The sequence below is a fragment of the Uloborus diversus genome, chromosome 5 (genome assembly GCF_026930045.1).
Source record: "Uloborus diversus isolate 005 chromosome 5, Udiv.v.3.1, whole genome shotgun sequence".
In the NCBI taxonomy this organism is placed as follows: Eukaryota; Metazoa; Arthropoda; class Arachnida; order Araneae; family Uloboridae; genus Uloborus; species Uloborus diversus.
In genome coordinates, this window is record NC_072735.1 from 150,761,936 (window position 1) to 150,778,634 (window position 16,699).

At 33.1% G+C, this 16,699-nt stretch overlaps 1 protein-coding gene across 1 annotated transcript in view; it reads right to left on the bottom strand.

Moving 5' to 3' along the window:
• The window catches only part of LOC129221897 (sodium-dependent transporter bedraggled-like), a 107,230-nt gene extending 92,338 nt beyond the window's left edge, over positions 1-14,892 (bottom strand). Inside the window, exon 1 of the mRNA XM_054856271.1 lies at positions 14,800-14,892. The gene's annotated coding sequence lies outside the window, so the exon portion shown is untranslated. The remainder of the gene's footprint in view (positions 1-14,799) is intronic.
• Between the last annotated feature and the right edge of the window lie 1,807 nt (positions 14,893-16,699).

Here is a 16,699-nt window from a genome sequence, read left to right on the forward strand (position 1 = left end):
ATTTTAATGGAGATAATTTAGCGTTAACTGTTTTACGCATTTTTCTTTTGTTAACTACTTTTACAGTTATATGATTACCAAAAATAAATAACATGCATGAGTCGGTGCACAGTCATAAGAGTTTTTTTTTCTGAGCAATGTTTAAAATTTAATTAGGCACTTTTAATATGTATTAAAATTAATACATTACTAATAATTTTATAAATATAAAATACAAGTAAAAAAGGAATACTATATTACTATGTTATATTAATGATGTATTGTACATTATAAAATATAGTACATAACTTTTTGGTTATTTTCAATAATCAATGAACAATTTTACTATGATTAATATACTTTTTATATTGAAAATACCATAGTGGAAAAAAATATCGAAAATATCAAAATATCATGATATTTTCAAAGTAAATATCGGATATATATCATGATATATATTAGCTGATATATATCGGCTGATTTGTAGTGACTGATATATATCGGCGAACCCTGTTTACAGTAGAGAGGAAAAACTTTTTTCTGGCCCATGCAAAGGATGGGACGCGCGCGTTTTTAACCTTGGTAAAAAAAATTGAAAAGGATTTTTTTTTTAAGAATTACGTTCACATAGCTCGATGCGGAATAGGCTTCTTCATACCATGCACTAATAAACAGAAAATTGCAATCTTTGGACTAACGTCACTCTCGCTCTGAGGTACAGTACATTATTAAATATATTTCACAATACTTTTATTGATTTTCCTATAATTAGAGCTAGTTCATCACGAATTTTATCTAAAATTTGGATCGATATCAAGGATTGATTGTCAAGGTTGCGATGAATGCTTTATCAATTAAGCTTCTAGATTATATGGAGGTAACGATGCCGAATTCATAATCATTCTATAAATTTTGACTTTCATGGAATCTTAAATTTTCATATTCTACAAGAAATACATTTAAAGTTTTTATTTTACTACTTTATATTTTTTTTCCTTTTAATTATTTTTGTCAAACTGTTCAAGTTATATTGATAATTTTTATTAACACAATAGTAAAATTAATAAAAAATAACAATAATACATGTGTTGGCAACATGCAAAAGAATTTTCGACGACAAAATTGAAAGCCTTGGTTTTTGCTTTAATGTTCGATTCAGTTTTGTTTATTAATTTCAATATTATGAGGAATCCTATTTTGATGCAACGTTCTAATCACTTTTATCATAAATAATTTGTTTAAAGCAATTAGTTATACCTCAACATTCATTATAAAAAAAAAAACTAAAAGAAATGTAGTACAAAGTACAGTAATTTTGAAATATATGTATTATATTTTCAAAAGTAACGTACCTCAAAGAGGCAAATCACGTCTTTGAGTTACAAATCTACGGAAAAATTAAGTAAGATCGCGCAAACACGAGCTGTTATGTTCGTGGATTATGAACACCACAAGGATTTTACAAAACCTCAAAGAGATTACGTTCAAACAAATATCCAGCTGAACAAACTGGTTGCAACAATAACAATTCCATCAACTTGGGACAGTCGCCGCTGTTTGTTGTCACACAATTGAAGCAGTGAGAAGCTGAGGGATGTAAGCAAGACCCTATAATATTGATATAAATATCTGTAGTCCTGGCTGTAAGTGCCATATTAAAATTTTAGAAATAATCAGTACAAATGGTTGAAGATATTCGCCTATGTCTTGTAGTACTAGTAGCCCTGGTAGGTGTTGCTATACAGCAAGATTCAGAAAAACTTTTCAATGAAAGCCTACCTAGGACTTATCTTTAAACGCGTTTTTCTCAAAACTTGAAAATGTCCACTTAAATAAATTACTCATTAAAAAAAAAAAAACAATATTTTATTTTCAGCTTAGATCGTTTCCGACTTAAATATCATTTTAAAAACTAGTATTATTTGAATATAGACTGTTTCAAAAATTTACCGGTGGGAGAAAGAATAAAATAGAAGAGACAGAAATGAAAGTATTTAATTTGAGGAGTTCAATAGGAACGACGCTTTTACAGCGACCTTGAAGTGATATTGTTTGCTTTCCGAAATAAATAAATTAAAGAAAACCGACTTTGGTTGAAAGAGGTTCCGGTTAAAAGGTCATTGGATAATTGAGGTTTTACTGCACACATTGTATCATTTTAACTTAAGACTGAATTAGGACAAAAAAATAAATAAATAAATAAATTATAAAACTTTAAGGTCATTCAAACCCTTAAAAATTGAATTCCATCATGATTAGGACTTCAGATATTAAAATTAAAAAAAAAAAGAAAAAAAAACATCTGTGATAAGCAGGGCGTAATTTGCATTGGAGCTCAACTCCAGCACTTATTTTTAATTTAAAGTAAATCTTTACATTTTTGCTAGAATCCAAGCTATCTGTACGCATGAAAATATGTTCTGAAGACTAGGGAACTCCTGCGCTTCTTTTGTTAGAAATACGGCCATGGGATAAGTGACCGGCATATTTAATACAGTACAATCACAAGAACAAACAGTTCTAGACTTTCCCATGAAAAGATAAATAAAAAACAATCAAAAGCAAAAGAATTAACAATAATTGAGGAAGAATCAATTATGGAACAGGATAAAAAAAATCATTTTGAATCTTTCAAGTAGAAACGTGCATAATTCAGTCTTTATTCTGGAAAAAAATCCAAAAATATAACGTGACACCCGTTTGCCTTCAGAACAAGTAACTGATACAGCTTATATAAAACAGTAACATAAAATTAAAAATAAAAAAAAACTTGTAAATCAATGAGAGGAAGTGAAGAGTTGAATTAGAAGCCTCAGGGGGAGATTAGGAGTCCAATGTTTTCTGCAATGTTTCCAAATGTTTACGCGAGGAATTAGGATTTTTTTTCTTTTGAAACCTTTTTATGTGTTTGTGAGGTAAACTCTGTAATTGTAACTTCAGATTGACCTCAACGTTTTCATTGCAAAACCTCTCACGTTTCTACTAAGTACGTAAATAAACAATCAAGCAGTTTCTTTACGTCAGAAATTCTTTTGAAGATCCCATCGCATAGCGTTATCTTCCGTTGCAATTAGTGTTACAAGTCAGGTCATTTAAGAAACAGCTACTTCATATTTTGTATTAGTGAAATCCCGATATAATGAATATCAATACAAAAAAATATAAGTTTCAATGAAATAAATTTTCTGCCCCGATTCAAGTGCATTACTTGAATTGCATTGCAACGAAATTCTTGTAAAAACGAATAAAATTTGAGGTCCCCTGAAATTTGTTGCAACGGGATTTCATTGTATTACAATAATTTAATTGGTGTACACATACACAGGATATATTTTTTAAAATGTATGCGTCAAAAAACAAAACTTGAAAATTGCCACTCTTTAAAACACAATCCAAGTACAATAATCGAGATGTATGTTTAAACATAAATCAATGAATTATTTTAAAAAATTATGATCATATTTATAACTAGAAATGTGGTAAAATATTTTTTCCATTACATACTTTACTTCTTTATAACTGTTTTTAATAAATAAGTGTGTTGCTCTGAATAACTATTTTCGATTTTTAATTGTAATGCTGCTCGATTGTGGTTCGCACCCCCCCCCTTTTTTCCTTTATTTTTCTTTTCTAATCTTTTATTGAGTGGTGGAAGCTTGCCAGACTGTAATTACAACCTTTACTCCCATCTACTCTATTAAGGAATCCGTGTACTAGTTGAGTTTAAAAAAAAACTAATTTGATTACAATGTTATCTCCTTCTATTTTTTCGGTATAAAATACAGTAAATCGAATTTTAAAAAAAAAGAAAGAAAGGAATACTTTTCACAAGAATGTACGAGTTCTTGAGATAATATTATCGTAAAAAATGTTTTGGACTGTAAACTTCCCGCGAAATATTTCGTACTCCCGCAGTTTTTAAAGAAACTTCGCATAGTTGAATTAATGCAAACTGAATGCATCCCGATTCTAAGCATTTTTTGTCCCGAAAATATTTTCCCTTGCATGTAACAGCAAAATGTATTCCACCTTAACGTCCTTTGGAAGGTATAATGATAGTTTAATGAAATGGGGTTTAAAAGTGCATATAAAACTCTTTTAACATTTCATATTATGGATGTCATAAATTCAAGGCTTCCCTTCAAAAAGTTTTTAAATATGGCATTTTGACAAAATTTCAATTCCGCCTTTAATCTAAAATTTGCGTAAAAAATCAAATAATTACAAATTTAAAAAATAGTTCATAAGAAATCAAATTTGTATCACTATTTGAAAGCTAACATGTAAGAAGAAAAGCAATTGCAAAGATTGTAATAAACTTAACATTGAATAACAAATCATTAAAACTAGTTTCAAAACAGGAATAAACAGGCATAATACTAGGAGAAGCGAGTTAAATTTAGGCAGATGCTTTTTTTAAAAAATTAAATACGCCATCCCTTTGTACATACTCAACAATGTTAAATTTAACAAATTATGGGATGACGTATATGAAAATTTACAAGCAACTCACATGGGTAAACATTCAGTAGGCAGATGCTTTGCGATGCTAAAATTCATTAAAAAAATTAACAGCACTTTTATTTTTGTTTGACTCATTTTAGCGCATTAATTTGCATTGCGTATCAGAAAGTCCGGTGGCATCAGAAAACCGGACATCGCCGCGCCGCACAGTTTGGCGAAAACGTCAAAAAGCGCTTTAAAATATCCCCCCCCCCTCTTATATTCAACCAATTGAGGGTTAATAAATTTGCACAGGCCTACCTCTTAGGCAATCAGAACTGGAATTTTAGAACCCTTCGTCCTCTACAAAGCTAAAGGGAGCCTTTAGACGGTAAGGAATCGTGAGTGCGGGAATTTAAAAACAAAATTGCTTGCTGTCTATATATTATTATTATTGTACGCGGGTATGTAACTGAAAATTGGTTTGATCAGCACCGAAAAGGTAAAGGGGGGGTTAAACACTCTCCAAAAAAATGTACTCTTATGTACTCTTTGAAATTAATACTAATTAGTCATTAATGGTTTGTATGAAGACCCCTAAAAGGGAATTAGCTGCGTAAACCTACGAACTTTGGACCATCAGCCCAAACAAATCGAAAAAACTCGCTAAATACATACAAACGAGAGAGGTTTAAAAAACATTTTTAAGCGCTTTTTGGCGTTTTCGCCCCATTGTCCGCCGCGCCGGCACGGCATCTCTTCAGATGAACTGTACATCGTGTTTTCCTTCGGTGAAGACTCCTTGGAGGGAAAGCTACTTTCCAGCGGGACTTCTTATTAAGCCGTTACTTCTCATTTACATATTGAATAAAACTAAGAAAACGCATATAATAAGACTCAACGATGATTAGAAAGTCACAAAAAAGCATATGATACAAAAAAAAGCTTTGTTTTGTGAATTACATGCGCAATTCATTTTTAAAAAACAGCAAAATGCATAGAACACATTTAAGAAGAAAAATCAGGAGTTAGTGCCTGAAAACCGGTGACTCGTTCGAATCTACGTTCAAGTTCGTTACATTTAAACAAATATCTATTTTATGATTGTTATGCAGATTCCGGATGAACTTTTAATATTCTCCCCTACACAACGGAAAAAAGTCATGACTGTTTTTTTCTGCACTAAACTGAAAATTCGGTTAAAAAACCGCAAAAAAAGATCGCGGGGCAAAGAATTAATACAGTAAAACCCCTCCTAACGGACACCCCTCGAATGCGGACGATTTTTAATTCCCCGATTCCAAGGCAAATAAGATTATTAAGTCCCTGTCCAGCGGACACCCTTCTATTGTTGTAGAGAAACCTAAGCTCTATGCTTCTTCCCAACCATTATTCCAATAGAGAGCGCTGCAAGCGCTTATTGAATTAAGTAAGTTGATTATGGAAAAATTTAGTGGCAACACTGACGGTAGAGGAGATGGATAGAATTCGAAACACGAAGCGCAAGCTCCGTGGAAGCGAGTAATTCGCTGTTTAGAATAAATGATTTGGTTTAATCATCAATGTAAATAATGTACATAGTCTTCAATAAAGATGTTAAGTTTTCTTCGAATCGTGATAATTTGAACCTATCACTGAACCACCGGATTGATATAGAATTGCATATTTTTTCCCACATGGTGCATCGGCATCGGAAAGATGAACTATTGAACTTTTAGATCTCATTTGGATAGCATTTTTATGCGAAGACTGCAAAAGGTAGGAACTTTTGAATCATTTACATTGTTGAAAATCATTGAAAATGGAACCAAAATCATTTATACAAAAAAGAACTGTTCTTCGCTCTTCTACTACGGTAATCGTAAAAAATGTTGATAAATACATAGAAGAAGAGCAAAATGAAGAACTAGAAAATTGTTTAGAACTGTTAAATAGCAAGGAGATAGAACTTGATAACTTAGATGAAAAAATACAAATTTTGATAGAAGACGAGAAGAAACTAGATTCTGATATAGAAACTTCTATGAATTATAAAGATAAAATAACTTTGACTAAATGTCGGATAAATCGTTATTTTAAGAAATTAGAGCTCCGGAATGAAAATAAAACGCCCGTTAGTAACGTATCAAATAATTCCTCTCTTATCGATGAAATTCGAAACCAAACACAAAGTAACGTACGGTTACCAAAAACTTCCATCCAAAAATTCAACGGTGATTACGGTGATTGGATAAATTTTTGGAATTCTTTCGAAGTAACTATTCACAAGAACACAACACTTTCAAAAGTCGAAAAATTCAACTATTTGAAAAGTTATTTGAGCGGAAATGCTGCTAGTGCTATAGAAGGTTTTTCGATTTCGGAAACAAACTATGATTCTGCGATAGACATTCTCAAAAATAGATTTGGTCAAAACGACTTGATAATTAACACGCACATTTCCAATCTCTTGAGTTTGACCCCGGTACAAAGCTCAAATGAAGTTACGAAATTAAGAAAATTGTATGATAAAATTAACGTACAAATAAGAAGCCTTTCTTCACTCAATGTCCAACCCGAGAGTTACGCGAATATGTTAATTCCTGTTTTGATGAAAGTAATTCCTGCTGATATCGCTCTAGAATTTCACCGCAATAGAGAGAATTCAGCCAATATAGATTTGAATGCATTTCTAAACTTTCTCCGTTCGGAGATAGAATCTCGGGAAAAAATCGCTAGTATAAAACTTCCGCCTTCGAATAGCAGTGAACAGATTAAAACAAGTACATTGAATAATAAGCAGTTCAGAAAGATCCCTTCCAGATCACAGCACATTACAGAAAACAGATGTCCTTCAACACATGAGCTAATTGCTAAAACGTCAATAAATCTTGACAAGTGTCTATTTTGCTCAGAAGATCACGAGTCGGAAAAATGCGTAAATCTCAACGTGGATGAAAAAAGGAATGTATTGAGGGGGGATGGCAGGTGTTATTTATGCCTTAGGAAAAATCACAGAATATCTGCTTGCCACTTTAAGGCAACTAAGCGTTGCAAAATTTGCAAAGGAGCTCATTCCGAGGCGATTTGTTATAAATCCCATTCAAAGTTAAAATATAATGACACCGACAAAAAGGAAGCAAGTTCACTTTCGAGAAATAATGATAATCAATTTGAAAAAAATAAGGAAATCATTTCTGCCGTATCACATTCTAAATCCAATTCGATGCTTTTGCAAACTTGCTCGGTAAAAATCAAAACAAAACAAGGCATAAGCTATCCGCGTCTTCTTTTGGACAATGGAAGCATGAAGTCTTTCATTACACAAGAATTAGCTAATAAATTAGATCTTGAAGTAATTAAAAAAGAAAAATTATCGGTTTACACTTTTGGAATTACTGCGCCAATTCAAAAGACTTACGACGTCATTAGATTAGTACTTGAACATAGAAGTTCCCCTAATTCTAGAATAGAAGTTGAATTATTGGTAACCGATCACATATCAGGTTCGGACATTCCTCCACCAAAATCAAAAGAAATTAGACAAAATAAACTGCTACGAAATTTGATATTAGCGGATTTTCTTGACAGTCAACAACCTGTTGGCATTTTAATCGGAGCAGATTATTACTACAATATAGTAACGGGTCACATTAAACGTTTGAACAAAAATCTTGTCGCTGTAGAAACTATTTTTGGCTGGAGCCTACAAGGGCGAGAAGGAGAAGATAACTTTACTTTATCATTTAATGTGATAGTAGAGGAAGATTTAATCTCGAAACAAATAGAAAAATTTTGGGATTTAGAAAATTCCGGTCTCATATGCGAAAATCAAAATTATAATTCAACCGAAAATGAAATCCTCAAACAGTTCGAATCTGATGTAGTATACGAAGATTGTCGGTATAAAGTTAAATTACCATGGAAAAGTGACACATCAAGATTGGATGATAATAGAGAAATCGCGGAACAAAGGTTCAACCGACTTAGAAATCGATTCAAAAAAAATCCGCAACTATTTTCTGAATACCAAAACATAATACAAGATTACTTGAAACAGAATATAATTGAACCCGTCACAGACGAAACGGATAAAGAAAATATCGTGTTTTATTTGCCGCATAGGGAAGTAATACGTGAAGATAGAACCACAAGCAAATTACGAATTGTTTTTGATGCGTCATCACATGATTCAAACTCCGCATCTTTAAATGACTGTCTCCACGTTGGCCCAAATTTGTATCCGGAGATATTCGAAATTCTGTTAAGATTTAGATATTATCCAGTAGCATTTACTGCAGATATAAAGCAAGCGTTCTTACAGATTCTCTTAGATAAAGAAGATCGAGACGTAACCAGGTTTTTCTTCACTGACTCCCCCACCAATGACAATATCCCGCCTCTTGTTTATCGTTTTTCAACAATTCTTTTCGGACTGAATAGCTCATCATTTTTACTATCAGCAACTCTCAAACATCACTTTAAAAAGTATAAACAACTCTACCCTGAAACAGTTAGTATTTTAGAAAATAATGTTTATGTAGATGATGTAATTTTAAGTCGAGACACAGTCAGAGAAGCCTTGACTACTTCTTTGGAAACAATCCAGATATTCAAGGAAGCGAGCATGCAACTGCACAAATGGCATACTAATTCGAGAGAATTACATGAACTTTGGGAAAAAGAAGGCATAATTTCAAATGCAGATTTTCAAATTTCTGATGTTGAAAACACCGCCTTAAAAGTTCTGGGCATGGCGTGGGATAATTCGAGGGATTTACTGTATTTTGATATTCGAAGCCTATTGTCATTTTTATCGAAGCCAATTGAGACAAAAAGGTTTATTCTACAAGTGTTAGGACGAATTTTTGACCCAATAGGAATTTTGGGACCCTTCACTGTAAGAATCAAACTCTTGATTCAGAAGATTTGGGCATCACATATAGATTGGGACGAGCCACTTCCTGAAGATTTGATCTCCCTATGGAGAAAATGGTGCGAAGAGTTGCATCAAATGAATAAATTTAAAATCCCTCGACATTATTTTTTTGAAAGTTTGTGCTCAGACATTAGAAATATCGAATTACATTGCTTCTCAGACGCTAGCACAGTGGCATATGGTACAGTTGCGTACTTACGTTTCAAGACGAATGATAAAGAAATTCAAACGACGTTCATTGCTTCCAAAAATAGGGTAGCGCCATTGAAAATACTCACCTTACCCAGATTAGAACTAATGGGGGCATTACTATCTGCCAAACTGGGAAATAATACAGTTAGAATTTTGAATTTAAATATTCCTTGTTATTTTTGGACCGATTCAAGCATAACGTATTTTTGGATCAAGAAACAGCCCGATGCATTTAAACCCTTTGTTAAGAATCGTGTTCAGGATATTCAGAAGTTGACGTCACCAAATAATTGGGGACACTGCAGAAGTTGTGATAATCCAGCGGACTTAGTCAGCCGTGGAGCAAAGATCTCAAAGTTGATTAATGAACCCCTTTGGACACAAGGTCCACCTTGGTTGAGACTTTCGCCTGACCATTGGCCAAAATTGACCCATGAGAAAATAGTAGAAGAATCTCAGCTAGAATATAGAAAAAAATCCCTGGAGACACATGAACTCGAATGTATAGTCGAAAATAGAGAAGACCCGGTTGATTTATCCAAATATAGTGACTTAGAAAAGTTATTGAGGGTTACTGCATGGACAATGCGCTTTATCGTGAAATTGAGAAAATCTAGTAACATACAAGGAGCTCTAATCACAGAAGATCTACAAGAAGCAGAAAATTTATTGATACGATGTGAACAAAAGAGACACTTTGGAGAGGAATTTAAATCTTTAAGTGACGGTAATTCGGTTGAAAAGAATTCCCCGTTGTACAATTTCGCCCCCTACATCGATGAAAAGCAAGTCATGAGATTAGGAGGAAGATTGGAGTTCTCAGAGTTTTCTTTGGATAATAAACATCCAGTCATCTTGCCTACAAACTCCGCGCTAACAGGACTGATAGTACTTAAAGAGCATGAAAAAATAATGCACGGAGGTACATCTGCTACTCTAGCCAAAATTAGATCGCGCTTCTGGATCCCGAAGGGGCGCCAGTTAATTAAAAAGATCATCAAAAAATGCTTGATTTGCCAGAAATATTTAGCCAAACCAGCAGATCAAATGACAGCGCCTTTACCGAAAGATAGAATCCAAGAGTCACCACCATTTTCCATTTGCGGAATTGATTTTGCGGGACCTGTATATGTAAAGAACTACAAAGATATGCAAAAGTCGTATATTGTTTTGTTTACCTGCGCAGTAACTCGTGCCGTACATCTTGAACTTGTGTCAAACATGTCGACACAAGCCCTTTTACTTGCATTCAGAAGATTCTTAAGTAGAAGAGGGAATTGCAAAATCATTTATTCCGATAACGCTAAAACGTTTAAGAAAGCTGAAGAAGAAATGAGAAAGTTTTCTAAAATATTGGAAGATGATACATTTAAAAATTTCATAGCTAAAGAAAGAACACAATGGAAATACATCATCGAAAGAGCCGCATGGTGGGGAGGATTCTATGAACGCCTTATTAGATCGGTTAAGGAATGTTTGCGAAAAGTAATAGGAAAAGCCCTTCTGACGTTCGAGGAAATGACAACGCTTCTAACAGAAGTGGAAACAGTTTTGAACTCGCGCCCACTATCTTACACCTACAACGAGATAGATGAACCTGAAGCATTAACTCCCTTACATTTTTTAAATTATGCAAAGAATGACCACAGCTATCCAGTTCACTTCTCTGATCTCATCGCCAAAACTTCTCCTGACCAATTGAGAAGAAGAAAGGAGTATCAGACAAAACTGTTAAAGAACATTTGGCTGAAATGGAAAACCCAATATCTTCTAGATTTAAGAACTGGACATCGCTTGGATTGCAGTAAAGAAGGAAAATCTCTCAAGATAGGGGACGTGGTACTTCTCGAAGGAAGTAACAAAAATAAGTTCTTGTGGCCTTTAGGTATTATTACAGAACTCTTTAAAGGACGTGATGGACTTGTTCGTGCCTGCACAGTTAAGACAAAGGACGGACAATACAGGAGGCCGATACAACTATTGTATCCTTTGGAAATGATCAATGGACAGTGAAAAAAAAAAAAACTTTTGGAACTTTAATTTTTTTTTTCTTTCCTATATATTAGTTAAACGATTTGATAGTTTAGAACTTTAATTTCTTTATTTTTGATTTTTGAATTTATCTAATTATTTTTCATTTGATATTCATTACTTATTGAAAAGCATAATAATTTGAATATGGTATTATTTGTTTCTCTAAATACTTTTTATATTGCTATATTTATTTTTGTTGTGTAAAATTGTTATTGTTATATTTCAATATATTTTGATTACAAAGAAAATGTAAACTCGAAGAGTTTAGGTGGGGAGTGTGTAGAGAAACCTAAGCTCTATGCTTCTTCCCAACCATTATTCCAATAGAGAGCGCTGCAAGCGCTTATTGAATTAAGTAAGTTGATTATGGAAAAATTTAGTGGCAACACTGACGGTAGAGGAGATGGATAGAATTCGAAACACGAAGCGCAAGCTCCGTGGAAGCGAGTAATTCGCTGTTTAGAATAAATGATTTGGTTTAATCATCAATGTAAATAATGTACATAGTCTTCAATAAAGATGTTAAGTTTTCTTCGAATCGTGATAATTTGAACCTATCACTGAACCACCGGATTGATATAGAATTGCATATTTTTTCCCACAATTGTGGACAAAAAAAAAAAAAAAAATGTCCCGTTAGAGTCCGCATTAGAGGAATTTTACTGTACTTTGTTTTTATTCAAACAGACAGTATGACCATGTATTGTATAAACATCTTTCTATAACAATCGAAAAGCGTTAAAAATCAAACAAATAAAAACTGTGTTTAAATGTTTTCGCAATACCCTAAGCTGCAATATATTGGAATATTTTGCATTTACACTGGTGCTTCCTTTCTCTTCAGGGAAAAAATATCCTCTCATATTGCTGTAGAAAGATTTTTCAGTTGCAAAACTTATCATAATAAAGTATTAATTTTTACATGTTAGTGGACATCAAGAATTTTAATAAGATACAACAATAGTAGGCAGAGAACTTACAGTTAAACTACTGGTTTGATCAAATGTTCATGAGTGTACGAGTGCTCTGAACATCACGACTCAATTGTTACGTAAATTGCATGTTGCATGATAAGGGGCTGTCCATTAGAGTGCACGATTTTTTTTTTTTTTTTTTTGGAAACACAAAACTTTAAAATTATAAAAAGGTTTTTCCGTAGATACACATTTTCCAAATGTTTTAAAATTAAAATCAAGACATATTTAGTTATGCTGCACGAGGCCCAAAGTTTATAATTTCCTACAAAAAAAAAAAAAAATCCTTTTCTCTCTCTATGTTTTTTTTTTTTAATTATTAATTGATGATTTTTTTTTTAAATTTTAAGTTAACTCATGTTCACAATGAATTGGAACATTTTTGTTAAAAGTTCTGCCGTTGCGCGATATTTAGGCCTCCCGCATTGTACTCTAAAAAAAAGCTTTTTTTAAAAAAATAAAAGTTAATTTTTCATCGTGAACAAATTAATTACATTAAGAGGCCAGAAAAAAGCTTCTAACACTATTCCTGCAGGTTCATTTTGTAAAATGACCTCCTGAAACTAAATATGACCACCGTTTTCTCCTATCACATACCACTTTTTGTAAATGGCGCCCCCGGGAGGATTTGGAGGGGAACAGAGCATTATATTAACCGTTAACATTCTTCTGTGACTGCCGAGGAAGGAAGTAAGTTCGAAAGCATCAAGTTTATCAAGTTGGGGACTATAGGGACATCCGCCCTCCCCAGAATAAATATTTAAAGCATCTTCAAAACGATGTTTTTTTCTGGTTTACTTTTCACTCTGTTCTTAAGTTATTTTTCCGGTGTAAAACCAGAGCATCTTCCCACGTATGAGCTCAAAATCCGAAAATATATTTACGTAGTAAAAAATTGAAGGAAAAAATTTATATTTACATTTTGGATTTTAATTGAGTTTTTTATAATTAGTTCTTGTAATATTATAATAAGCTGCTAATAAGGTTTTTTAAAGTTACATTTTTCAACTAGAAAGTTTTCAGTAATTCATATATTTATTTTTTGGAAATCTTGAATAAAAATTTATTTCCTAACAAACTATTTATAACATCAATTTTACGTTTCTTCATGAATAAAAATTAGTTGGCTTTCTTTTTTTGGTAATAGGGTAAGAAAGTAATTTTATTGCCTAGCTGCATATTATTACAAGGATTTATTATGAAAACTCACCACAAGAATCAAATAAAATGCATATTTATGCCATATACTAATTTAATTTCATATTCAATTTTATTTACATCTGCGAATGTAAGTTTGTGTGGATGTAAGTTCTGTGTGAATGAAAGCATCTGTGGTGTGATTCGTATGCAATGTGCGACGCTTCAAAGATATATCATTATTTATGTTATTATCAATTTTACAGTGTGAACATATTTACGGATACGAAGCTTATAGTGCGGCCAGTATTTCGGTATTACACCAAAAATAAGTGAAAAAGAAACCATGAAAAAATATTTTAGGGGGGGGGGGTGCCCCTCTCCAAGTCTCTCTCTCTCTGCTAAAATGTTTATGTTTTAAAACTTTCCATCTCTTTTTAGATGACAGGAATGTCATCCTCCTCTGTTTCCCATCCCCCCTCAAATAAATATAATGGCAATAAAATTGTCGAAAATGGAAATTAAAATAGGGGGTCGCCAAGAAGTAGCTAAACCTTACCACTTCTCCTCTCTTTATCACATGTCACGCTAGTTTTCATAATGTGATGTCTTGTTACTTTCTCCCTCGTCGCAAACTGAAACAATTTCGCACCCCCCGCCACTCAAAGTGTGACGTCATTTGTGGACGACCCCAAAGAAAGTTACCCCAAAGAATTTGAATACTACAGCATTTCAGTCAGTTTGTATCCAATTAAAATGAAAGACTTTTAATGGGGACATAAAAATAGAAGATTAATTATGAAACTAATGGTATTCTCAAATTTTAACAAGTTACATTTTGACCGAATGATAACATTGCATTTCCAATGTTACATATTTTGCATGACATGAAAAAATTCAAAAGTTGACGTAACAGCCATCAAGTCGTCTTGTGTTTTAAATAAAATTACATATTAAAAGGTATCACGGACAGGGGATACCAAAAATATTTTTGTTTTGACAACGCGTGGTCCGTTAAAATATGAAGCGAATGGAAATTCCAACCTTGACCCTGCATTTTCTGCCAAGAAACTACTTATCATCGCTACCCCGGAAGAAAAACGAAAAAAAAAGAGCACCTACCTAAAACCGCTATCCGAATGACAACAAAGCTTCCAACGGGAACCTCTCCGAACTTCGCAAGAATCCTCCGCTTCCAGCCAATAACGTTTTCACCTCGTGCTCCCGTTCGGATGTGGTGGCTCGGGTCTGTGCATCGGAACGATCCCTAGCAGAGTCCATGTCACGTGACCACCCGGCAAAACAACCCCTCCAAACGCCGCCGTTCGCACAGTCACGTGACGTACAAGAGGATTCACTCGCGATAAGAAGAAAAAAAAATAAAGTCCCGGAAACGTTCCGTATTGTTCTTCTTCACTATTGCTTCGGTTTCGATTTATCTGCGCGCATCATACAAGGTCAACGGCCTCGGAATAAATGAAAACGATCGTCTGGAGCAGTTAACCGCAACCGCAGTCGCTTTCCCAGTACGACTAATGCTACATAACGGGACTTTTATTACTGTCACAGAAAAAAAAGAAAGAAAAAAAATGGAGGATTTTTTTTCATCCTCTCGGAAGAATGTTAGGGGTGAGATTTTCCCTTTCATCTTTTGACAGCTATACGATGCTTCGCGAGTTTACTTCAACGGAAGAGTTCTGTTCTCTGCCGAACGATAGGGTCGTATAAAACGTGATATAAAACATCTCCAAAATGTCCGGATTGAGGAAAATTTTCCGTTTGGAGGAGTGGAGAATCAGTACGTACCCGCATGGCTTTGTTTACATTCGAACAAGGATGCCCATCCCCCCAAGTTCGATGGCGCAAATTCCCCCCCTCCAATAAAAAAAATTTATCAACCATTTTTCTCCTTTTATTTTTTTATTTTTTAGCTCTTTTTTATTTATTTTACTTTTTTTAAAAAAATATTTTTGCTTATTTATTTATTTATTTTTAATTACTATTATTGTTATTATTTCGTTAGAAAAGTTCTGTTCTACGCCAGTGACATTCACAAACTAAATAAATAAGTGAAATAAAATATAAACAGAATAAAATAAAATAAATAATTTAAATGAAATATAAATCAATAAATTTAAATAAATAAAATTTAAAAAATCCCCACCCCCCTTTTTTTGGATGGCGTAGTTTGTGCCATAATCCCTCCCTGCGGGCACCCCTGCATTCGAACGTGTTATAGAATCAACGTCACATGAAATGCAAAATTTGATAAAGGAAAAAAAAATAAAAAAAGAAATTACAGAACTGATTTTTTTCCAAAAAGTAAAACAGTACTTTTATGTTTTTAATTAAATTATCCATAACACAAAAATATCCATTAGCACGCATCTTTGAGCAAATAGAAAATTTTAAGATGAAATTTAAGAAATAATTGCTACAGATGTATTTTTTGGGTACAGAAATGCTTTTTCAAAACTTGAAATAAAGAAAATAAAGTAAAGATGTGAGCTTAAGTTTTTTTTTTTTTTTTTTAACCTTCCCTCTGCCACATTCCATCAACAAGGCATTCTTATCTCGATATCCTGGTATATAAAACAAGAGTTTTTTTTTCCTTTGAGAAATATTCCTTTCCTGAACTGTTTTCTACTTAAAACAAACATTGATCACCAAGTAGCCGAAAATAAAAAATATGACGGGATATTTGTTTTTCAGCTCAATAAATTGGACCAAGTTGTGAAGATGATTTTTCTTTCGAATGAAAATAAATAAATAAATAAATAAAACATACGGTTTATTTTAACAGTGGATATATATTCCTCATATAAATATATAGTTTACATGATACCAGAGTTGTTAAATTTGAACCTTTCATATTGTTGCAACTTTAACAACAATAAAAACAGTAGTGTCAGAGCCAAGTAGGCCAAAATTGTGTAACAATCATCGTTTTTCAAGCGTCCATACCTCGGCCTGAAATGGAAAACTTGTTATGTATACAAGGCATCAAATTTTCAAACGCAAC